The sequence below is a fragment of the Trichoplusia ni genome, chromosome 12 (genome assembly GCF_003590095.1).
Source record: "Trichoplusia ni isolate ovarian cell line Hi5 chromosome 12, tn1, whole genome shotgun sequence".
NCBI classification, from domain to species: Eukaryota; Metazoa; Arthropoda; class Insecta; order Lepidoptera; family Noctuidae; genus Trichoplusia; species Trichoplusia ni.
Genome location: NC_039489.1, coordinates 6,420,983 through 6,448,494, shown reverse-complemented (window position 1 = coordinate 6,448,494; position 27,512 = coordinate 6,420,983). Strand labels below are relative to the sequence as shown.

The window sequence follows — 27,512 nt, the reverse complement described above, 5'->3', positions numbered from 1 at the left end:
CTTTATGGCAGGGTTACAGCTTTATGATATGGTATGGGGATAGACAGTTACGTCGTGGAAGTCAAGTGTGGTGTATTGTCGTATTCGGCTTGTAAACTTGGTTACTGGTCCTTGGAGGCGAGAGAAGTTGGTGCAATTGTTTTTGTGTTTGATGTTAATTGTCAAATTCGACGAGTGAAAGTTTTTTTTTGTTTTGTGGTTTGTCGTTAAAGTTTTGGTAAATTTTTGAATATCATAGTTTTTATTTTACTTCATTTAAACATCAGTGTTGATGTATTAGAAAAATGTAATTGATACGAGTATGTTTGTTATGATCATTATCATTCCCCTGGTTTTATCGTTATTATCTTGTTTGGAAGTCATATCATCACTCTTTATAGCCATATCGTCTTTTACACAATCCATCCATTGTTTCTTATTGTACTGTACGTATTATTTTGTAACATTCCTTCGAACCAATTTTAGTCTATGAAACAATACAAATCACGTATAAGGCAAATTAAAATCCGTTCTCAAAAGTTATCGAAAAACTGAAAAAATATAATCAAACAATTTAACCAAAAAGGAAAAATCTATTCTTTGCTAAATCTGGTAACACTCTACAAACGCACGGAAAAATCGCGAATGAATAAAAGATGAGCAAAACGACCTGAGACGTCCGATAACTGGGGAGTGAATTTGATACCCGCTTAACATTGATTGTTTCATAAAGTACTCGGTACCAAGAATAATATCTCAGAAGAATACATGAAGACTAAAGAAATTTAAGTAGGAGAATAAGGGTTTATTAATATAATACTTTTTCACCACGCCATCTTGTTTTAGACTAAGCAAATCTTACATTATGACTACTAGAAAACTGATAGACACACTTAAATACTTCTAAATACTTACAAATTATAGATAAATAACTCCCAGACACAGAACGAAAAATAGTACTCATCACACAAAGAATTTTCCAGGATAGGGATCGAAGTCATGATCTCCGGTATACCAGTCTAGGCTACTAACCACTAGCCAGTCAGTACAGTATAAAATTTTAGGTACAAACGAATGTCGGGATGGCCCTTGCTTGCTTAAGATGGAAAGTTTGATCTTTCTCAGGTAATTACCAATATGGCTTATTAAAGATTTCTTTAACTAAAACATTGACGAACGGGAAAAAGAAACATCGCGAGGAGATCAGGATTCAGAAACCCGTTCGACTTTCCTGCATTTTCCAGATCCTAGATTTCAAACTGCACAGATGTTTAAAATCTTCCAGATACTCATATCTTAAATCTTCCCAGTACAGTTCCGTAGCTCACCACAAACATTTTCCCTGAGATATTTTTACTTAGTGCTTGTAAAGCTTTCGTGAAGGCGTTTACTAGACAAATTCATCTTAGTGCTATAAAAATAGTACGCAGGGTCTCGCCCAAGACACCCACTGAACCCGAGGGAACGTCAAAGGTCAGAATGACGTCAATACAATTTAGTGACAGCCCTGTATTTACGGTTCAAAAACGTTATCTTAATTATTCGATCATTTTTCTTAATGGCATCAAAAATGGCAATTTAATTTCGTATATTATCTTCTTTAAACTTTTTTATTTTATTTTAATAACCTTTTTTCAATTTCTTTCTGGTAGGCTCAATGTTAGCTATGTTCATTTATGGTTCTGTAGTGAACTTTATCACTGTGTAAAGTTAAAAAACATTCCGTTAATCACAAATTAAGTCTACATACTCGCTAGTGTATATGGTGCAATTTAGATAAAAAAATAAAACTGAAATCCCGTATCCCTCAAAATACGTTTTGATCCTCAACATTTTCATCTCAGTATAATGTTCACTTACTTCCAACCTCAAAACCCCCATACTTTTAAAATACACCATCAAAAAGTATTAAAACATTCCAGGACTCTAAAATAGAATAAAAACCAGTAAAATTTTTACTCTAGGCAAGCATAGACCCTTCAATCTACTCAAAATAACAAGGGCCATTCAAAAACAGCCGAATCGCAAAATCCTTTTAGTGATATTGAAATTTTCAGACGCTTGAAAACTTTTCATCGTTTCAAACTCGCTATGATGCTCTCGACTCGGGCTTGGAACTTCAGATTATAGTAATAACTTAGCGGGTAGTTGGAACTTGGTACGAAGGACCACAGGATACCAGTTATTGTGGATTCCGATAATGAACCTTATTGCTTTCGAAATAAAGGCGATGATAATTTATTTTGTGGATCGTGCGGCTGATTGTGCCGTCCAAGTTTAAAAGCAATACTCGGTGTTTTAAATTACAGTTTAAATATGGATATTGGATTAACCGATTGGCTATTTTTAGATATCTTTGCATTCGGCAAGTATTGAAGAGGGATCTTATATCTATCAGGAATGAAGTATTTCTTAGAGATTTGCTTTGTGGGACTTTGTTGTTGATTCTCCGTTTTCCTTCGCTTCGTAGAAGTTTGTAAACTAAATGTGAAAAACCTTTTTCAAACGTCTGACTAAACAATAAAACGGAATATTTCAGGTGAAACTCGTTTTTTGTTGGACTGTTAAATGCGTCTATGGAAATGCAGAAAAAACAATATTTTTAACTCAAAGAGAGTTTTGATCAATTCAATAAGATTCAAGTTTTAATAAGTAATAATCTATAGGTACGCTCCAAATGTTTTGCTACTAAATGAGAAATAAATTAGTTGAAATGAAATTCGACGTCGGTTTATTTTAGGTATGCGTTAATATGGAAAAGATTTTTTTTTACATTAATATTAATTTAGATATCCTAGGAAAACTTCTACCACCTCTTAAAATAAGTTCACTGTAAAAGTAAAAGCGAGACAACGCCCTACACAATGTAGAGTCGCCTCTCTATCACTATTTCAACTATTTGTTACTGTAATAGATAGTAGAGTCTCAGAATAAAGTTATATCAACATAATCCTCCAACTTTTCAGACACGCTTATTGAATAATGAATAGCATCATAATAACTCTTATTATATCTTAAACTCAGACATTTTGTTATTGTTTAAGCAACTCTTATGAGAATGATTCACGTTAGTTTGATTCGCGACTCGGCAGCGACAGTTCATGATTAGAGACTCCGGTTGGGTCCCAAACTAGTCGGGCAGTCCCGATAAATACGCGTGAGCAAACCGTTGCAACCCTACTTAGTTTTTTTATATTATAAATGTAATGTAAGTGTAGTTGTTATCCTTTCACGCGAAAAATACTTAAACGATCGCCATGAAACTTGGCATACGTGTATTTGGAGGGATAAGAAGTAAAATAGGGTATGTTTTAATCAACTCGATAAAAAACAGGATTTAACAAATTTTCTATCAGTAGCATACCTTAGTTTTGGCCAGTTCCTCGCTGCGAATGTTAACTATCTCTTTAATTGAATAATGAAGAGCTTAACTTTATCTGAATCAGCAATTTCTTCGTTTATGGCTTAAGTTATGAAATTAAAATTGGTATGTCTAATAAAATTATAGTAGAATCTAATAAATTTTTATATTGTTCATAAGATGTAATTATATAATCCGTAGCTTTTCAAATATAGGTTGCTAATACGTAAGTAGTGGTTCAAGCAGACGTTGCATGTTCTTGTATTTTAGTAATGAAAAACAATGGTGCACTAGAACCAACATTTTTTGTAATGTTCAAAAACACCGTATGACATGAATTCTAATAGAAAAAAAAAAATGTGTAAGATCAAAAATTTGTCATTTTAGCCCACGCGACATTTCTGCCTTCACTTTGGTCAGCTTGAAGACCAGAATCTGAATTTATTTCCTCTTATATCTTAAACCGCACAATACAGCCTTGTTAAAAACAATCTGCCACGAAGCAGATTTATGCAGCTTTTAAAACGTACGCCAAAACTACGGGAAACTGAACTCTACACAAGTTTTCTTCCTTACAATTTTCTTGTACAGTCTAGTCTTCGACTAAAGGAAGCAATAATCGTTGAGTAAGTTTTTAAAGTTGTGAGCAAAACAATTAGCGAGTTTCGAGTTATAAAGTGGACATTCACGATTGTGCCCAAAATCGCCGACGGACTTAAGACTGACAAGGATGTTAAAGTAGAGTACGACGGTCAAATACCTTTAGCTGGATGTGTCACTTTTCTTTTTATGTTGCTCCATGTGTCAACAGACAGTAGTTAAACTTGCTACATGTCATCGTGGTTTTCTTTTGTTTTATACGTTTTTCGGCTAAACGAACTAGTCTTGATGGGTTGGACAAATCTCTAAAATGGCCGATGGTCGTTGAAGCAAGCAAGTGGAGCCGGTGAAACTGTCAATATCTAAGTGTCATGTTCAATCATAATAAGGAAGAACAAGAGCTAAGACTTGGGGCTTGTGTGTGGAGATACATGGTCCTTTGTTTTCTTGAAACGCTTTTGACTTCGTCTTAGAAAAAAGCTTACGCTGCAAGAGGTACAGAATCAAGCACGCATGATCATCCGAAAGATAAGTTTATTCATTGTTTTATTAAAACAGCTTGATGGTGAATGCCTTCAACACTAGAAGAAAGTCTAGTAAAAAGTGTAGGTGGTATCCGTATCTAGTTTGCTAAACTTTGAGAGAGGAAACTGAGTAGAGTGAAAGATAATAAGTAAGTAGTAAGAGGTGCGCCCGTTGTCTTTTGTTTTAAGGAAACTTCTAGAACTTTGTTATTTTATCCTGTTAAGTAGAGTTCTATTGAGACTGATGAATGTTAAATTATGTCTTATCAGATATCTTGTAACATTTGTCATGGACTACGTGATTTGTGGAATGGGATATTTATGTGCAGGCATTTTTTTTTGGGTTGGCATATGCCTATCATTGGACGAAAATGGGCTGATGACGATGCAATTTGGTTTACTGTTTTGCAGTTTTATACGAGTACGTATTTTAATCGTATTAAATAAAAATAGATTTTATTCTTTGATTGGTAAAACTGATTAAATATGTCAGTTTTGATTATTTAACTATTAAAATCTAAAGTGTAAGTTTTTGTGTACTCAAGCGATTGACTTATTCAAAGCACTCATTTTATAATTTTTAGCAAAGTAGCTAAGATAAATACCGCATAATATTATCCCGTTGAAAGCCTTACACCTAAATTCAGACAGGCACATACTCAAGTTTTAATCTAGCTTAGCAACACTGGTTTCAGCTCTTACCTACCAAATTTACCTCACACACCTTCACTTAAACTTTAGCCATCTGTGAGACAGATTTTCCGAGCCCACCAAGTCATTTGGCCCGAGTAATAGGCTAAAACAAGTCTATACAACGTCTATACGACTTAATGTCTGAGCGTAATCTCTCGTAAGGAAATGACAGACACAGGTGGCTTCGTCGCCAACTGCTAATAGCTTTTAGACAGCAAGCTGTTTTTTAGTGATGGGAAAAGTCGATGGATTATTTGTAGATAGTTTTTTTTTGTCGGTAAGTATGTATATGTCGTAGTTTGATTATGCGGTTAGGTCAAATAAAAGAAAATCAGTCTTTTAGTAATTTACGAAAAGTCGGATTTTGTTAATAAAATCCCTAGGGAATTTAATCCTTGTGTCGTAAGAGACTACAGAAAATTCAAGCCACAATCACATTTACACCCAGGCTCAGAACAAGCATTGTAGACAAATACTTCTCTAACGTGGGTGTCGAACCCACGATACTTCGAGCATAGGGTGGGTTTTCGTGTCCTATACCACTCGGCTATTTACGCAGCAAAAAATAAACAAGACCAAGAAAGTCAGTCAGTACCAAGTCAAGTGTTGTTCAAGTTTTTAATGTATTTAGTTAAATTCAACATTGAATATAAATACTACTCTCAACAATACTTTATTTTACGTAAAACGTAGTATAAAATACAGAATACGAAATGCAGTAATAAAAACCGCTACGTCAGCGTAACGCGTCTCTACGCTGTGTTAGCTACGCCGTAGCAGCTACGTAGGCATTTTTACACACTCGCTGCGAAAGGAGAATTGTACAAAATGTTTACGTATATTTTAAAATAAAACAGAAACTGAACCAAAACGGTTTTAAAAAAGTTTTTTTTTATTGATTTAAGGCTCTATTTAGTATAAAGACTGCAATAGCCCAAGCAAGAGCAATTTTGTTTTCCGAAAATACTGCTGTATTTTAATATTTATTTTATAAAGTTACATTTGTTACTAAGGTATGCAGACGAAGCAATAAATAAACCATTATTCATTACAAAAAAAAATATAATATTGCATGTATACAGCAACACAGACCTTCTTTTTGAAACTAATTCCTATAAAAAATATTATCAACAGACTCGCGATCTCCTCACAACATCGCGGCATCGACTTGAATTACACCTGAAAGTGACGTCAAATTGTTAGTTACCAAACTAATTATGCTATGCTATTATATAACTTGCAGCAGGTTCTGACGTGACATGCGAACTTCTGGAAGGCTTCTAGTTTGTAATGAAGCTGGATAATAGCATGTAAAGCTTGGATAATGTATGCCTTTGTATGAAGAATGTTTTTGAACGTTCTTATGTTGATGTTGAAGTCTGTTCGTGTATTAAATTTATACAACGAGCGATAAAGTGCATGTAAATCTTGTGTATTTCTTATATTTGTCTATGTTTCATTAGTGACTCAATCTTGAGGGTTTAGTTATTTTTTTTACGGGACGTTTTTGAACCATTTTTAAGCTGAAAACACAAACTTATTTTGAATAAGAATACTATTGAAACTTGCTTTCTACCAAAACCAAGATTAAAAATTTGGAATTAAATTCAAAATACACACTTAAAATATGAAACCGAATAAAAATATTCAAACTTTTTTATCGACCTTTTCCCCTCACTAACAAAGATGACATACAGTAATGGCCGCTTGCACCATCTGCTACCACGACATTACAACGCGGTTGTCTTTATACGAGAATTGGTACATGTGATATTTTAATTAGGTCATACGATAATAGCCCCTATTCTCATGTGCATAAGGCGGGGGTTGGGATAACGACGTTCCGCTTAAGTGGTGAACTTAGGCGGCAGGTGTACTCAAGTTTTTATAGTTTATTGTGTTTAAGATCCATTAGGTTTTTAGGTTAGTGTGGAATAGACACAATGTTTTAAAAATGAATGGAAATCCTTTGGGTAAGAGTAAAATGTATCTCGTATTTAAACAATATTATTAATTAAGAAAGGATCTTAGGAGTAAATTTACTGTAAAAAGTGAAGTTGCAATCCATGTCCTAAAGTTTTGATTAAATATAATAGATATTGTAGTATCGTTATTTATCTTACTGCATTTATCAAGTTAAATAGGAAAATAATAATTAAAAAGTGTTCATGTAACCACATGGACGATTATGCGAATGAAAGACCATATCTATTTATTTCTAGGGTTCTGTACTCATAGGGTAAAAATGGAACCTATAGCTTGTGTGTGGAAGGTAAACAAGTATTTGAGTTTAAAAGTTTATTAAATTCCACTAAAACTATTATTACACAATTTTTACACAGAGCACGTCGTTCGTTCGACAGTTTGAAAACGAGAGAGAGAAGGGCTCGGGCGCGGGGTGACGCGTCCTGTGCGTCGCGTCGGCGCCGAGCGCTGTGATTGGTCAATGCGCGCGGGACGCGTAAGCGGCTATTCAAATATCGCTTACGTGATCCGCGGCGGGAATTTTAAAATTAGGGATGCGCGCTACAAACCCTATTACTGAGGCTTCGCAGTCTGTCCGTCCGTCATCAGGTTTATTCTCATGAGTTGTGGTAACAGACCGTTGAACTTTTAACGAATGACATTTGAGGATGACTTCCTCTTGCCGCTATAACAAGACTGTTATTCCCAGTGTCCTTGGGGACGGCTTCCAGTCTAACCGGATTCAGCTAAGTACCAGTGTTTTACAAAACGCGACTGCCTATCTGACCTCCTCAACCCAGTTACCTGGGCAACACGATACCCCTTGTTTAGACTATTTGTTACTATAACAAGAAATACTAAAAAAATGATTAAGGATATGCAATTTGTAAAATTAGTATGCCTTTGGGGGAGGCCTACGTTCAGCCGTGGACGGCGATAGGCTGAGATGATGATGATGATGAATTTGTGAAACGGTCAACTAATTTGGAGGGATCATATTATTCTTCTTTTTTAATAACAAGCTTCTATAGTCGTAATATTAACAAAGTTACCTACAGCATATCATTAACAAAGACAGATAATCGCATTGTAATACAAATAGCATACCGAAAAATAATATCCCTATGTTAAATATGTATGTTAAACCCAATAGCTCGATGTAACGGTCTCAAAGGCAAGGATCGAATTGTAATCAGGCAAGTATGGTTTGAAAACCGTATTTAAATTAGCATTTAGGGCTTAAACTATTACGGTTGAAATCGTTGTTAAATTGATATTCATGGTTAAATATCGTTTAAGAAAACATTATGAATAAATATTTTGTTTTAGTGACACTGTTCTATAGTAAGATTGTTTGTCAAATTTGTACTTAATGATTTAACGTCGGATAAAGATGACACGCTTGACAGTCGGAAGCAACGAAATACGTGTTTTCTTACAGTGTTCAGTAGTAGTAATTATCACTTGCTGAAATCGGATGAAAACTTTGTGAGGATTTAACGAATCTAGCAGTTTAATTCAGAATCAGTCAGAATTTCCATATCCCAATTTCCCACTACAAATGTTCTTATCAAGCGAGGCTAAGAACTCCTTTGATTAAGTCATAAATATTATCTTTTAGTGCGCTTTCATTTGAGTCGACTCGAATGTGTTTACTGATATTCTATTATATTTCCCCATTTTCACCCCCCCCCCCAAATTTTTAAACGGCTTAACCGATATTAATCCATCTTGAAAGAACACTCGCACATAATTCACCAAATTGAAATCACTCAATCCGTTCGGCAGCCATGATGCCACAGAAAGACAGACTCTTCAAACTTTTAATACCCCTCTTTTTGCATCGAAGGTTAGAAGGTACATACAAGTTTTACGAAAACGAGTTTGTGATGAACTCAGTTACGTAAACTCCTGCTTTCTGCTTTTACTCCACCCCCCTATCTTGAGTCGTCTCGTCTGCACTTAAGATTGAATCAAACCTCGTTTATACACCGAAATATTCCCCAAATAACATGAATAGCGGTTGATATAAAATATGATACAACCTCTTTACAACAATCAGTGCTAAGTACGAATTTTGGGAAATGGCTCCTAGTTAGGGTTGGAAACAGAAGGACAAATTCGTACAATTTGTCTGTAGCATCCGTTTTAACTCTATTTGCTTAATATTAAAGTTCATTATGTTACTACGGATTAATTGCTAGAATGTTTAATGACGAATACATTTTTTTTTTAAATTTTAATGTCAATTTCAGTTATTCAAGTTCAAAAATTATTCCGTTTGTCGTAGTTTGACATTTGCCACCGCTGCATGACTTGCAATTTCGATTATTTGAGGCTCCACTTAAACTCCTCAAAAGGTATGATCGATACAGAAATAAAAAATTTATATTCGTTTTGTTTTCTGTTTTTTTGGTTTTAACGCTATTATTTCGACCGACAGATATTCTACAACAAAAAAACTTAAAAATGAGCCTTCTGTACTTTTCTTTCTCTTGATATTTCAAAAGGGCGTTTACAAAGATGATCGCAGTACAAAAAGGGTACATAAAATCTCCCTAATACGTATGTCAGTATGAAGGCAACTCGAAGCCGATGTGATTTGAAACAGAATGACGTATACGATATTTATTGATGTTTATTTGATAAAATGAATAGGCTATTTATTTTGTTTGATGTGCAAATACGATTTGTGTATTTCGTTGCTATGGGAACCGTTTCGACAATCTTACTAATATTATAAACACGAAGTTTTGGATGAAAATCGGCACAAAGATAGCTAATATCTTGACTTAACATATAAGATACTTTTTATTAGACTTAGAAAACGGGATTATGATTTACAGCGATAGCTGACCTTAATGTGGGTGGACCCGCGAGCGACTTCAAGTATTAATCTTGTATGTATAGTCATTCATCGGCCTAGCCTTTTCCCAACTATGTTGGAGTCGGCTACCAGTCTAACCGGTTTCAGCTAAGTACCAGTGTTTTACAAGGAGTAACTGCCTATCTGTTCTCCTCAACCCAGTTACCTGGACAACACGATACCCCTTGGTTAGGCTGGTTTTCAGACTTTTCAAGCTTCTGACTATCTGTAACGACTGTCAAAGATGTAGGAATAACAGCCGGGACGGCAACCATTTAACGTGCCTTCCGAAACACGGAGGAACTCGTTATGACAAATATGGCAACCCATCTACGGACCAACCGCGTCAAGCATAGCTTAACCTGTGATCGTTTCACTTAAGCGGTTATAGCTTAGCCACGAGCGCCTCGTATATATAAAGTGCGAATACAGATAAATAATATTGTGTAATTGAAAGTAGATGAAGAAAAAGAAATAGGAGTATGTTATTCGTTTCCTCAGACTCAAACGGCTCAACCGATTCTTATAAAACTTGGTGAGGACTTAGCTGATATCCTGATCTTACACAAAAACAACTTACAAACTACCAGCGAGTCCACTGCATAAGCTAGTTAATTCCTAAAACCATCCGTCCAATTTGGACCACCGGTTTTTATCTCTCTTTTTATATTTACTTCGTAACTTCACGACAAACAGCAATAGTTACAAATACCTGGGCGTTTTATATTTTTTAAATTTGTATTCCGTTCAAAGTTATGTTGGCAACAAATATTTGACTCGTAACTACAGTTTGAGAGCGCTTGCCAGTGTATAGTTTAAAATGTTGCCAATAGCAGGTATGTGTGTTAAAAAATTGTCCGTACAACGATTGTATGAAGTACGAAACTCGCACACACACCTAATGTCACTCTGCAAATTGAAAATGATTTACTGATTTGTAATATTTTTTTATTGTTGCTGTCCTTCTATCTTATACATAACTAGCTGTTGCCCGCGACTTCGTCCCCGTGGGTAGAAGATATAAGTTATGATTTATACCTTCTCTGTTTTTTTTTTACATTTTCCATTGTATCTTCGCTCCTACCCGCTCTATTAGTCGCAGCGTGATGGTTTATAGCCTAAAGCCTTCCTCGATGAATGGTCTATTCAACACTAAAAGATTTTTTCAATTTGGACCAGTAGTTCCTGAGATTATCGCGTTCAAACAAACAAACTCTTCAGCTTTATATATATATATATAGACTAGCTGTTGCCCGCGACTTTGTCTGCGTGATTTTCAAGATGTGAAAAACTATGAAGTTAAATAATAACGATCATCGCAAAAATATAATGCAATATTGAAAATAAAACACTTTCTTTTACATTATAAGCTTGCTTTTTTATTTCTAAATTTTAATGAATCTTGAGCGGCCTAAAGAATATCAAATGTTTGAATCAAACACATTTCATCGTTTACCATACTATCCTAGTGTCAAATATTTCACAAGTGTTTTAATGACTTTTTTCTTATTTAATCCCAAAAAGAGGGGTTTATAACTTTGACATATCTGCCTGCCGGTCTGTCTGTGACATCATAGCTTCCGAACGAATTGAACTACCTATTTTAATTTAAACGTGAATTATGTGCGAGTGTTCGTTTAGACATGTTTGACAAATCGAGCCGTTTAAAAATGTCTTAGCACTTCGGCTAAAAATGTTTTACTTTCGATGGTTTTCCATTTTCTAATTGGGTAGGTTATGATTTTCGAGCACGTCTGTTCTTGGGCCGGCCTTCACCTGAAATTGCTAGACGGATTATGACAGTGATTATGTGGTATCATAAAATGGTATCGTAAACCAGAATCATATTACTGAGGCCCCGTCGACCGTTCGTCTGTCTGACACCTGGCTGTTTCTCAGGAACAGTGATAGCCAGGCAGTTGTTATTTTCACACACGATGTTTTCTGACGATATAAAGAAGATGTCAAATTATTTTTGTGCTGGTGAAGTGAGAGTCGGGCTCGGTAACTGTGGATTTTACATAGTGTCATAAGATATAAGATTTTGCAAAATTGCGCCCAGATCAACGGTTTCCTGAAACACATTATGTTTGATTGTCCTCTTAATATTAAAACTGATCTTGCTCACAAACATTTGGAATATTTTCAAAATAAAAAAGTTGGTAAACGTGTTATCTTGGCCCCCTGGTGTTTTGATCATGATTTGCCTTTCAATTGCCGATAAATAAAAAGCGTGTAAATAGGATATGTGTAATTTGTGATGTTACGACAAAGCAAAATATGAACATAAAAGTGACTTCATGCGCATGAGTTCTATTTACTGTATTACAAAGAAAAATTACTTATTTTATTCGTTAACCTACCTGACGATCATTGAAGTAAAATACCGTCATCCCTACTGCATAAATGGAACTTAAATAAAGACTACATGAGGTTGGTTATGAGGTTACGCTGTCGATACCGACAGCCAAATGAATTTTCCAAACATTGTATGACGGATATAAGTGTCGTTAGCTATACGCTATTATCAGCCTTATTGGGGAAATTTCCAAAAATATGTTCCTAATCCTCGTCGGCTTAGCTTTGGGATCTCAGAAACTCATTTAGTCTCGTTCCTTCCCCTGTTTTTACCAGGCTACAAAAGAAGAAAATTTTAAATGAGTAGAGATTACAATAAATTGTTAAAGGAATTTTTGGAAGGACCACGTGTGCGGTGTCTGTAATGGCGGATGTAGACCGATCAAATCGTTAAAATATTGAAAAATCTCATGTATCAGTAGACATTGTTCTATCAATAGATACATAATATCAAAAACCGTCTAGCGTACGCTCTTATTCATTGAAATAGCTTTGGTCTTATAGATCTTTCACATTGCATACCTATTATGCAGTTGTTATGCAAGTTTTCTGGGCTTTTTTATCCGAAATACTTTTGGCCTGTGGAATGTTGCAAATTTAAGAAAACATTATTTCATTGTTAAAAAGGCTTTTTTTAAAGAAAAGTTTATATTTTTGTGTCTAGTTGTTACAGATGAACCAAGGTATTCAAGGTAATAATTAACTGTGTCGTTCAGTAAGTTATTGTTATGCATAATTATAGATGAGGTCAATGTGAACTACATGCAACTTTGGGTTGAGTATCACTACGAATGTTTTGATCTTGAAACCGAGCTAAAAACATAGGTATATACTCCTATCGTAAATAAATACAAAATCATATTACGGCATTCCACATTTGAACTTGAGTAATTTTTGTACATCAATAAAAATAAAAAGAATTTAAGTTGCTTTCTTTCAAGAATGTACCGATTACGGTAACAATTGCATAAAAAAACTTATTAGCTTATGTTTATTTTATTTTACTTGTGAAATAGTCGTGGTAGGCCTATATCAGACTTAAAACGGAATAAAATGACTAATTTTGTGAAAATGATTTATTTTCGAAAAATCCTATTATTGCTCTGCCAAAAGTCTTATTATAAATAGCGTGATGTTTTTTTGTGTAAATTGATGACCGTGCTGCCTACTACTCAATGGGGTGAAAATACACCTCATAATTGTATTACACGATGTTACGGATGAGTCCAAAAATTTAAAACTTGACTGCTCATGCCCCTTCCATAGTAGCGTTATATTTTTTTTATATTTGTTGTATCATGTGTACGATAAGGTTCATGCAAAATTTGAACGAAATATATTCCGTAGTTTATGAGATAATTTGATATTTGTTTATAGATATAAAAGGCTCCTGCTCACCCCCTGTAACGAAAAGCGGGATAATAAGTAAAAAGTATGTTGACCGGACCTCGTGTTGATATTCTCTGAAAATTTGAATCAAATCTATCTAGTACTTTCCGAGATCTTTCCGGACATACATACAGACAAACAGACAAACAGACAAACAGACAAAAATTCTAAAAATCATATTTTCGGCATCGGAATCGTTCGTAGACCACCCTGCAATTATTCTTTTTTTAAAATATTCAATGTACAGTTTTCACTTTTCTACAATTTTATTATATGTATAGATTATGTACAATCTTTAGTAATAGAACTATAAGAAACAAGGCTGCATGACAACGGGAATCTAAGTGTCAGGTCTAAGGCTCATCAACTGGAAAAAACATGTATTTTTTTCACAGACAAAATATTTCTTTATGAATCTTGCTGTTGTGGAACAAGAGCTCTTCATGGCGAAGATTGACATCTCGCTTCTACCATTAAGTCTTATTTTATGTCAGTATTGACGTTAGAATTTCGGACTGTAAGAACAAAACTAAGACGAATCGGTTAAATATCCAAGATGATAAAATATGCTTGAGTAAACTTTGAGTAAATAAATAATTTTACTCTTAAACTGTCTCACGAATTTATATTTAAATTCTTGTGCTTTTTTTTTTCAAGAGTAGTCGTAAAGGTACATTGGAATCAAAAGGTTAACAGTGAACTCGTATGTAAGTAATCTTCACATTGCAACATTCTTATAAAAACAATAAAATATCTATTATTTTTGTTATCAACCCTAAAACCGAAGCACCAAATACCACATCCAACCTCCGAAAATTATTCCGATACCTACACACTCGAAATCCCAACTATCAAAGCTGTTACTTCATCAAACTAACATCCTATACAACCGGGATGGCTCCCAGCCACCCGCCTCACGCCCGCAGTCCGTCACAGACTCCGCTCGGGACCAGACGTGCGTCCCGAACCACGCAAATACCCGCGAACTTAAATACGCGACTTCAAAAAATCTAAAACGACTCTCTTTTTGAACAGTGGAAATAAAGTGAACAAAATGTGATTTCGAATGTGGAACTATTTATTTGTGTAACAATGTAGCATTTTTCGTTTTAGTTTAATTAGTTTTTTTTTTTGGAAGTGTTCAAAATGGATTTGAATTTTTGGAAGATCGTTCTTTTATTCTTTTTTATAGGTAAGTTTATTTCTGGTTTCGGAATTCAATTAATTGAATGCTTGTGAAGTGAGGTTGAATTTTACAATGCAATTTTCTAACACTTGTCACGTTGCGCGGTTAATGAATATGCTTTCATTGTTAGTAAAATAATTAAATTTAAACGGAAAGTGAAAGCATTTCGTCTGAAAGAGTTTTAATCATTTCTGGATTAATAAAGTCTTGTGGTCATATTGTATGTTGCTTTTATATATTTTTTTAAAACGCAGCCTTGAGACAATTTAAATTATTTTTTATAATATTAATTTACTACTATTATCATATAACCGGAATAATATGGAGCGATATTTTACTATTTGGTACTGTAATGTGGTACTTTTAAAAGCTGTTATTAATTAAGTGAACTCAAAATAAGTACCGGCTTATTTTAAGTTCGGTATTAACCAGTACATAGCTCTCTCTTTTCTGTCCCTTTTCTCGTATGTTTAATTAAATAAAAACAATATTAATTAATTTCAATAAGACTATTCAATATTTTAAATTATTTTTTTTAACTAAATGCCTATGGCTTCATATTTTTTTAGTAATTTAAAATTATGAGAAGTATTGCCTTCATGAGCATTCACAACACCTAAAAAATACCAATATTATTAAAACATTGATTTCGTTATGATCAACAGTCGAGAAAAATCGCGGAAATGTCAAAATCTATGTCACATAAGCTTTAATAATATCTAGAATAAGTACTAAGGCTCATATCAACTCAACTCAAGGGACAACTTGATTGAAAACTCCTTTTTTAGTTATTATTGTACAATATTTGCTTGATTATTAAATTAAATTAAATTAAAATTAATTGTAAACAAGCAATTTATAACAATGAGTGGAATAATAGTCAAAACATGCAAACAGCAAAACAAAAGACACTCAAAATACAATATAAACTCTTAGTATTATTACAAAAACAGCTGACTGTCAACCTCCAACTCAAAAAGTCACATTAAGAAGAAAGAAAGATAAAACAAAACGACGAATACCGGGAAATAAAACCCTTTCTTCATACGTTTAAATCCAGCAAAAGATTTTATAGCCCCGCAGACATTTAGCCGATGTTTAGCCGAATCGGTCCCCCGAGCCGCGAATACCAAAGCTACAATCCCAGCCAGAATTGCGGACAATAACACTAAACATTTATAGTTATTATTTCGCGTTTTTTGATGGGCATAGATAAGTTTTTTTTTCGTTTAAACCTCTTTCGAACGTTTGAAAATACGAGTTTCAAGATTCTTTTTATGGTTACGTTCTAATTTTTTTGTTGTTTGAAAATGGAAATTTTCGGTACGGATTTTGTTTACGTTAGCAACGTATGGTGCTTTTTTATACTATGAGGTTTTATTGAAAACGAAAAAGTTTTAATATTTTATTAAACGGAGGTAACAATTGAATAGCTTTAACATGAAGAAAATGCATACTGAATCTTTATGATGATCGATTTCAGATTTTTATATGACTGCTCATCTTGATCGATATTATTAATATGTTTTATTTTTATTTTTTAAACCAGCCATAGTTCATTAGATTACCTCCTATACCATCAAAACTCTCAAACTTCACCTTTTTAACCCTTTACGTTTATCCGTTGAACATTATTGATATTTAAACAAGAATCCGTGTTTTCATTCTTTTGTTTTTCATAATCCGAACTACTTAAGATTCTTCTCGTTTCCCCTTTGTTGTCACGTCTTAGGAAGCAATGGAAATTATGCATTAGGGAATAATGAGATAAATTGAGAGGCGCGGACGGAATATGATTTAAGAATATCAAATTAAAAAGGTTTCGTTTAAGGAGGTTGAATATCAATTTGTTTAGACGTGAAATGTATTGGTACGAAATTAAATATTTAAAATGTGAATGGCATTGATAAATAGATTTTTTTATAATGAGGTATAAGGCTGACTTCATTTATAATTCACTAGACAGAAGGCATATTATTATGCTTTAATAGAATATGCCTTAATGCAGAAGGCGCTCAGTATTATTTTTTTGTTGTTTTGAAACTGATAACCTGTCTGTTAAAACTTGTAACTATAAAAACTTTTTGGTTGGTCAATGTAAGTAATACTATTACAGAATTTCGAACATTTTAAATTTGATAGTAAATTTAAACCCCTTGCCGCAAAAAGAGAGGTGATATAAGATTGAACGTTATGTGTCTATGTGTAGGTGTTCGTAGCTCCTAAACGGGTGAACCAATTTTGAAATGTTCTCTATTAGTCACGGATTTTGATATTAATACTTTACCTGGTTGTAATAAATGTGCGAATATGTGGTCGGCCAAAGAAGGGCTGTCTTATCGCTTACCACGTGTTCAGGTTTCATGTGGCCTAGGATGGAGGATCATTGAAAGAATTTCGGGAAGCCTTTATCCAGCAGTGTGTATACCTAACAACAAAAACAATGTTAAACCTACACATTCGTTTCATATTTACATTGAAGTATTTGTTTGCGTAATATCTATTTGTTATAGCTTTATTTCGTAATAAACAAAACAATATCAAACGAAATTGATTAATCAAATAAATGATACATTTTACTTACTTACATTTTCAACAATTAATTTGATGTACAAAATTACGAGTTTTAACAAAAGTGATGCAAAAATATCTATTATGCATGAAAACACACAACAAAGGGTAAAAACGGAACTCTACTGCTACTCCGCTGTCCGTCGGTCCGTCTGTTACCAGTCTTTATCTGACGAACCGTTATAGCTAGACAGTTGAAATTTTCACAAGTTACGTATATTTATTTGCACTATAAATATATACAAAAAAGGTTAAAAACGATTGATACGATCATAAATTTGATGAGTAACCATTCTTTCACTATTTGCACAGAACCAGCCTTGTGACTCCGAGTCGTAATGGACTGGTTTATTTTATCGCTAAGAGCTATTTATAATTTAACATCATATATCAAAAAATCACGCAATCCAACCTTAATATTTCAAGAGTTTCTTATTCGGGCTCAAACGTCGAGGCTTTTAAAAGTAGTGCTTTTAAGAGCGCTTTTCTATGAAGAGATGTAACCTAGATAACGGCATTCATAGATGCCTTTGAGACCTAAGTCTCTACCATAAGTTTGGATACAAAGGCTTTTTAAGTAGGCTGGTTTAGTTTACAAAGGTACTAAGTTACGTTAAGATTTACTTTTCATTTGATATTGAATTAGAACTTTAAATGTGGTTTGTTTAGAGCTTAATTTTCAACGTCTCCTCTACTTGTAGCTAAGTAACAATCACGCGGTTCTGTCGGTCACATGTTAAGCCATGCTTTGTGATGGGTTACCGTCATTGTCATAATGATTTAATCCGTATTTAGGAAAGCACCTTAAATGCTGGGTCATGCTAGCTAAAACGTAATGTTGACTGCACGGATAGCTGAGTGGTTGAGGTTACCACGCTAAACCCACTGTGCTCATCGTATCGCGGATTTGATCCCCGCGTAGCACAAGCATTTGTGTGATTTGAGTCTGGGTGTATTTGTGCATGTGATTTGTATGTTAGTGAAACAACCCGCGACACATGGATTAAATTACCTAATGCGGGAGTAATTTATTAAAAAAAAAAATTGATACAATCCTCAGCGTTAATAAAAACTTCTTAAATGTATGAAAATTGCATTTCGTTTATAAGTCACGTGACTCCGAAGTGTCAACTCCATACATTAATGTCAACTCTCACCAAAAATGAAAAACAGAATGTTTTTCATTTGATTGCAACTATATGCATACATCCTCTTAGGAACATATTCCACACTCGGTAACGAAGTAAGTAGAAAAAGGGGAAATTGAGAAATTTCCTTGAAACTCAGCAAAGCGACTCAAAGAAAAAATATTTACCTTCAAAACATACATTTCCACTGCAACTCACGTCTTTGGTTTAACATCCTCGTATTTCAAAGTACATTACCCAGTATAAATAACTGGAAATAATTTACTTTTGAACCGAACCGGGTCAAAGTTTCAGTAATTACATATCTGACAAAATAAAGCCTTATTAATTGATACCCGAATGCCGATCAATTAAAACAATATTTACTTTAATATCGATAGCAAACATCAATTACTTTCATCGTAATTATTCTTTTATCTTAACGTTAAAACGAGTAGTTCGGGGTTTGTTTGATCATTCATGAAATTTTTTATTTCAGGAATGGGGATAAATTTTATGAATTTTTTTCTTCATTTAGACATTGAAGCGATTTTCAAGCGACTTCGAATAGGAGGAGGTTCTCAATTAATGTATTTTGTTTATCCGTCTTTTCATTTTCTTTGCCTCTAAACTTAGGACTGGGTGAACCGAGTCTGTCGTTTTTTATTTAACATGAAATAGCTAAATAATCGTTATTTAGTCCCACATTTTTTTTATCAAGTTTGGCCTTTAACAAGTCGGTTGTTTGCATTCAATCACAGTTTTTTTATCTAGTGGCAAGTTTCATTGAACATTAAGTTCTTTTTTAATATCAATAACCAAGTAACGCTCATTCGGAAAACTACGTAAAAATAATATAGGTACCTATTATGGAGATATCCAAAATAATCTGCCTGAAGTTACTTTTCCCCGCGAACAAAATCGCTAGCATACCTAAAACGAAAACAAATCCGACATTATAGATGATCACAAAGCAACAAAGAATCTAAATGACTCTGCTAATGGTACTTTATCTGAAATAAGACGACTAAGGAGACAGCGTCACATGAACATGATTGATCGATTCCACGGCGATCCGATATCCACGTAATCGATTCATGCAAACAAGTGCAGTTGCTAACACATGCTTTTTAGAATAATATTAGATTTTATAACAACTTTCGTAAGGATGATTCGTATTTTAATTATTTGACTGTTATTTGTTAGTTTTTAGGGTTCCGTACGTCTGAATACAAAAACGGAACCCTTATAGGATCACTCGTGTGTCTGGCCGTCCGTCGCTTACAGTCAATTATCTCCCAATCTATTAGACCGATTAAGTTGAAATTTGGTACACATATCAATTCCTGTGACCCAAACACAGAGGTGTGACGTGAGCAGATGAAATCTGTATATGGGGGGTCATTTTTCGGGGAAGGGGAAAATTTAAAAAAAAATCTTAAAACTGCATCGTGTGGCATATCAAATGAAAGGTCTTGTTGAGAAGATTTTAAATGTATTTTTTTGTAATTTTAAAATAAATCACCACAGTGCTTGTCATGTCGCGGGTTCGATCCCCGCTTAAGACAAGTCTTTGTGTTATCGTACTAAGTCTGGGTATCTCAGTGCATGTTGAAATGCAGACTTGAATGTTTATAAAATCACTGCGAAACCAAGGTGTAATTACTTAGTGCGGGAGTAACTAAAATACATGTTTTAATAATACTTTAAATAAATTAACTTGAAATTTATATACATAGCACTCTTAACGGCACCTGGGCTTGAACCTACAACCAAGACTATACTAATCTTGAACCTGAACCAAAAAGGTTAACTTGACTATTTTGTGGGCAGGCGACCGTTACTGTCCATCTTAACCTATAAAACTATGATGTAAGTAGGATTGCTTTGTTGGGCGGTGAATGATGGAAAGATCCATTTTTGTAAAGCGGTTTAGATACAAACACGGCCTCCTTCGATGTCGGAAAACCGACCTACTCTATATACGCCTACGAAACATTATAAATTTGTACGTATATATATCATTTGACTTTTAACACCAACCTACGAACATTAATCTGGTTAAGTAAAGTACATCCATCACCAAAAAACATTTCACCCAAAATTTACAATAGGTGTTATTAAATTTACGAACGGCTTTTCTGCGCGACTGTTCATGATAGATGACGCGATGACGTCATAACTGAGCTCATATGTAGCGGGTGCGCGTGACGTCATGGGAGACGTCATCAAAATGCCGTCAATTATCGTGTTACTGTATTGTAGTGTAAATAAATTACATGGAGTGCGCCGTTTGTGAAATTTGAGGTTATTTATTTTATTCGAGTACAATTTTAAGACATTATTTAATACATTAAAGAGCTTAATAAAAATAAATATGGCTTTTATGAAACATAATGAAACAGACTCAAAACTACAATTGTTCTATACGACCATCAGATCGGTTGAAACCCGCAGTTGGTTACACACAATAGTCATTGTCGTGGTGACCTGAACCTCTCTCTATTGGTGCAAGCAGTTCATATTGATAGTTGTATCAATGTAATGTGATTTAAAACCTCTAGTCATCATAATAAAGAAAAAGTGGTAATGTGAATTGACGCATGACGCAAGGGCAGTTTGAGGTGGAATTAAATCGAAATTTGTAGAATAGGGCCTTCCTCTTTTCTACAAAATTTGTCAGGCTATGGAACAAAATATCGTATCGCTTCTTTTTTCAGTGGGACAAATCCGCCACACATAACCGTCATTGCATCTCCAGTTAGTCAGGATCTACAATTCAACAGAAATACCACCAAAACACTTAAACTCGTTGTCTCCCAGGGAGGCGATTGATTGTCTTCGAACCTACAATCAAAATTAATTGGAAGTAGTACCTACATAGATAGAAGTCTTTGTTTTGCAAAACCACAAATATATAATATTAAAATATGCAAGAGATACAAACATTAAGTAACAAGCGATTAAAAACTAGCGGAACTCCAATGGCCACCTTCCAGCGCCAGCATCAGATCAGCTCTCATCAGACACGCAATATACATAATGCTGTCAAAATTCCAGCTCAATCGGAAACCGGAAAGTGTCATTGCAACTTACAAGGTTTGACTACAGATTGACAGACTGACAGACAACGGGAAATGGGAAACTAAGTAAAAGTTTCTAAAAAACAGGAGTATCACAGCCGTTACGAAGCCGTTACAGCGAAGTACATGCAACAAATTTTGAAGAAGGTATTTAAGACTGGGAGCAGACTAATACACCACTTCTAGTTTTATTAATATTCTGGTTACGTACCGCAAGCCTTATAAGCGTTCCCGGTTTTCGATCAAACATAGTTAATTATTTTCCAATAAGGTAAAGTTTAGATCAAAAGATCCTAAATGACAGGTATTTACTCTGTCTTAGACAGAGTTCTAATTTCCGTTCCTTTTCCGATATCGAGATTATGTAGATTTTACATCGGTCTCATTATTAAGGCTGCGTTAGTCTATGTATCATTCAAAAGATTTTTTGCTATAAATCTGAAATATGATACAAATGATGATGCAATGAGGTTAATATAAGATGTGTTTTAAAAAAGTCTTTGTACCGGAAAAAACAGATAAAAGTAAAAATCACAAGAATCAGTTTTGGATTCTGATCTAATAATTAATAGACTTAAAAAAATCCAAAAACCGATATTTTTAAATTTTATGAAAGTCGGTCCAGCCGTTTTTATAGTTGGAAACTGCGTTGTCATCGGGTTTGAAGCTACTCTGAAAATTTCAACCTGCCAGCTTATCGGGAAGTGCCTCAAAATTGAGTTTCAAAAATCCAACCGCAACGACAAACAAACAAACAAGAAAATGAGTGTACCTATAAAACGCGGGAAAAACTACGGAATTAGAAATAACAATGAAAAACTAATTGAAAACAATAAAAAATGCGTTGAAATTCATAGCCGTAGTTTCGTACAAATTTATAAAAGAAACGCAACATTATTTCTGTCTCTATTTGAAATAGCTTTCACTAATGGACAAACATCAAGTTGTTTTCTACAAATCTCGTTAAAATACTCACAGAAAAGCAGTACGAAACAAATCTAGAAATTCGAAGTGAAGAGTTTTAGTTACTACAACTTAAATAAGTTTTTAATGACACGGGCTCAGCTGTAATTGGTAGCAGATGGGTATTTATCAAACGACTTCAAAATGGATATTTTCAATTCGTCTATATTTTGTGATTTTTTGTTTGCTATCTCAGAACTTCAAATTGGATCGACCGTTTTTTAGATTATTTTTTCATTTAAAGTGAAATAGCTGACATTTGGTCCAATAAAATTTTGTCACCGTAGTTTTTTATTTTAATTCGGTTGTATGTATGTTTTTGAAGTTAAATAAAATTTTTGACTAAAGATTCTAATGTTGCTTAGTGAACTTTTTGATCGAATAATATTAAGTGAATAGAGAATGTTTGAGAGATGATTTCTGGTTCCACAATTCTGCACAAAATTCATTTAGACATCTAACATGCGGCTTAGTAAACGGTAACCCAGTTCATATTCTAGTTTTAAACTGCTTCAAACAAATCTGCAAGTTCAGATGACATGCGACGTTGCCAAGTTAATTGACCAAGTTATAATTACTCTTCACTTTGACTTCAAACGCTCTTTACATTATTACTAGGTATTGCTTGTTCGGTGAGACAAAAGTATAAATACTTCTTAATGATAAATTTGTCGATTAGGTAATGTATTTATCAAGAGAGTGTTAGTTTGGTCGGGTTAGTGAATCCTTGTGCGGTCATTGTAATTTGGCATTCCAAAAGAGCAACGTAGTAGTGTAAATTTGAATGAATGTCTTGTTTGATTTTGAGGGTTCTGTTCCTCAAAAGTAAAGAAAAGTAATTTATGTGTCCTCTTGTCGGTATCTAATTTATGAAATCCAATATTTTTGCTATCTTGGCGGAGTGGTGCAGAAATTGTAACTAATGTTATACATGCAAATGAGTCTTTTTTCGTTATGAAATCTCACACCAAAACAAAACTACATTATCTGCGAGTTAAACCCATCTCCTCAAGGGAGGAATGAATGTGTCAGACTCTTACTGACTAAACTTGAAACACCAGCAACATTGCCAGGACTTAGTCGTTGTGCGGAAAAGCATAGCAACTAAATTAGCTTAGGAAATGATAGACACATGACGAAAACCAGAAAAAATATCCTTAACAATATATCCTCTTCCTCGTTCTTGGTACCAACCAACTAAAATGGAACTCCAAAGTGTTATTATACAAAGTTTAACCACTATTAACCCTAGGTAGTTAGTTGTAAGGACAGATGCCACTCCACGTCACACCAGACTTGATTGTCTAAGTTTTAACGAGCGCCTTTGAGACGTAACTATTCATGTTACCAAGTTTATATAGAAGAGTATTTTTGAACGTGTAACTTCATTGTTCGAAACTTCATCGTTTTATGGATGGAAAGGTGCCGAAAAGTGATAGTAATTGTAATAGGGTGTAATAATAAATTAGACTCGTGAACCAATGGGTGTTTGAATAGAAATACTAATTGGTTCGTCGGATAGATTTCCAGAAAACATTAGATATCAAATAAAATAAATCACAAACATTTTTTTTTTTGTAAACTACTAAACTAAACCTGGTCGTTAAAAATATTTTTTCCATAATTTTGAACGTTTTTTGCATTGTCAACTCTCATAGCCTTAAGCAACAGACAGGATCTGTGCGTGACACTGATTTTTTGCCAGTTTCAGTGAAAGTTATAGTCATATAATAATTTACAAACGTTTTTACTTTAAAATAATAATAACATACCTAGCCTATATATCTGACACTACTGGATACAGACCTTCCCTTTCACTTACTGCGGATTGGCATTTACAGATTCAACTTTCTAAAATCTATGTATCCGCACGATGTTTTCATTAAATATTTGTCAGCAGCGAATTATAAAATTAAAAACATCACATATATGACCTTCTAAAAGTCGTATTTTTACATCCATACATAAAACCGCAATGCTACACTTAACTGACCAAATATCGATTAAGACAATTGTTTATCGTACAAGAAATTATAATAAAATGCTTGGTCTGACTCTGGGTGCCTTTGGTATGTCTGTGAAACCCCCCGAGGAAATAAAGTCCTTAATGGTGTAGTCGTCTTTCATTTAATAGAAAAAATAAAACATCACATAACGTACTGGATGATATTAACAACACATTATAGACAGTTTCCTTTCTACAAATTCCAATTGAAACAAGTCCTCAACATACGTCAATTGCATAATCGGAAATAAACTGAAATAACCACTTACGGATCAAATCGTACGTCTTTTACAAATCTTTTGCATCCCGAAATCATTCGTAACTCATTCAATTTCCTTGTTTCAGAGGAACTGGGAGCTACGGATGCCCTTCAATTTCCTGAAGATGAAAGGACCCGGTCTAATGGGCGGTAAGAAACAACTTTTCGATACAAATATGGTGGAATTTTGAATTTGGTCCTTCGAGACATTTTCGATTGAATGGTTCGGCGCGAAGGACCCGTTTAAGATTTAACGTTTTGATTAATATAATGTTGTTAATTATGGATAATTTGTTTTTGTAAAAAAATATGACAGAAATCCATTCGTTATAACTAAATAACTAAAAGCTTATTCGAAAACATAATATATTTTATCTAGAAGTCACTGTATCTTTGTGTAAAATGTGATGTAACGTGGTAACGTTGTTACATCATGTGTCTAGACACAACTATAATATTTACTTTGATTTGAATCTGTTAACAAAACAATCACTTACCCACAAAATAATTCTAGGGTTACATACATGAAGCACATAAACAAAATCTTTCCGCTGTAAATTCACACGTCAGACAAGCAATAAAGATTCCTATATAATGCTATACGAACATTATAACAAGTGGTAGGTGAGTGGGAGCACTCTAAACATCAGCGCGGCCCCCTACCACGAGATCCAAACTCACCCCTACCAAAAACTCACTCGTTCACGAAGTCACTCGAACGTGAATAACAAAGTGACTTCAAAACGTCGGGAAATGTTCAATGTATCGGGAATGAATGAATGGAAGCGATGTTGTGTCGTATGATTTATCGTTCTAAGTGGTGTTACCATTTGTTCGTTTTGTAATGTTATGGTTTTTGTGAGAATAATTTGTAAAGGGTGTTTTGATTTTCGATGTTGAATTTTTAGCTGGTTGCGTGTTTTGCGAAAGGAAGGCTGAATAGAATGAAATCGACGTTTTATTTCCATTTAAATTTTTGTAAATCTATATTGATGAAACAATGAAATAAAATATTTGTTTTATATATTAAAAGAGAGTTTAGAGGGTTTTTTTGGTAAAAACGGTTGGTCATTTCTATGAATACAAAATGTTTTTTAACAAAGTGAATAATTAAAATTAACATTTGTTTTTTTAAATCAAACTGAACCTCTTTCTCAGTCATTGAACGCAAGGCCTTCCATAAATGAAACATTTTAAATTTATTTTCGCCCCTAAAACAAAGGGTAGGGGCAACAAGAAACCTAGCAGAGTTTTACAACAACAATAAAACAAAGACGCACTCGCAACATTCACGAGATAAAACTTATGTTCACACTTAGTTGTTGCCGCGACAGACGCTTGAAAGTAATACGTTTTAGAGATCTAGATACCAGTGTGAAGTAACACAGATAAATTCAAACTCGTCATTACGTTCGACTTTGTTGTGAACAATAGGATTCTATATAAAAGCGTCTGAGTGTGAGAGTGGATTGGTGACATTTGAACAAATGGTTACGTTTATAAAAGTCGAGGGATTTTGACTTCTTTATTTTTTTATGGTTGATATACAACGCGGTATAGGAAATTTAAAACGGCCCGTAAGCCTGGTGTGGCTTAACACTTCCTTGAAAAAATCTCAGTTATGCTGGTTTCCTAGTATAGAGTATTTAGTTAGAATTATTATTGGCACTAAAAACCTAATATTCTCCCGAACTGGGATTTGAACCTGAGACTTTTGACTTGTCAGTCTAACAGTCATAAGACTAGATATTGGTCCATGGTTTTTGATCAACGGTAATACTTGTCCTGTAGTAATATTACGAAATGTCTTAGTAGTTGAAAATTTCAATATTATTCATTTTATAAAAAAATGTTTATTTGCTAAACTGTGTCAATGTTCAACTTTTCATCTCTTACATTTCAATACAACCTTATTTTAGTACTAGACATTTATTTTGTCAAGATGTATAAGCCTTTGAAGTCTGTAATTTAAAAGGGATATAATTCGAAAAGGGTCCCTATCAGCCTTCAGTAAGACCTTTCAATTTAGCACCTCTTAAATCAAATTCCAGCGTTGCTTTTAGTTAGAAGCGGGTAATGAAAATAGTACATTTCTCGGTGCTAATCCCGCGTCGAGAATATTCCAGAGCCTTTCGTTAGCCTCAATATGAAAGGTTTTTAGAGTAACCTTCTCAGACCTGAATGCAGTCATTTTTAAATTTCAGCTTTTACGGGAAAGTGCTTTTGAAAAATGCTCTCCATTTTTTGCTTGTTCTGGATTTTGATTCATATTTTTCGATTTCTAAGAGGAAAGTGATCGATTATTTTTTGCGACAATGCTCGACAATGCTCTTTTAGGCTTTTGGGTTCATATTTTTAGTTTTCACGTGTAAACATCACGTAACACCTGATGTAATTTTTAATTGAGTATCTCCTTTTAAAATTTCTTCACCTGGCTACGCTCACCGGTAATTCAGTATATAAGTAAAGGTATAAAAATAAAATTGAAATTTATTTATTAAATGTTTAACTTCCTCACTACGGATTCTTGAGAAATAGTCCTGATCGGGCAGCCGATAGATGGCCAGACAAAGTGATCCTATG

At 34.1% G+C, this 27,512-nt stretch overlaps 1 pseudogene; it reads left to right on the top strand.

Moving 5' to 3' along the window:
* The first annotated feature begins 14,345 nt into the window (after positions 1-14,345).
* The window catches only part of LOC113499328, a 56,614-nt pseudogene continuing 43,447 nt past the window's right edge, over positions 14,346-27,512 (top strand).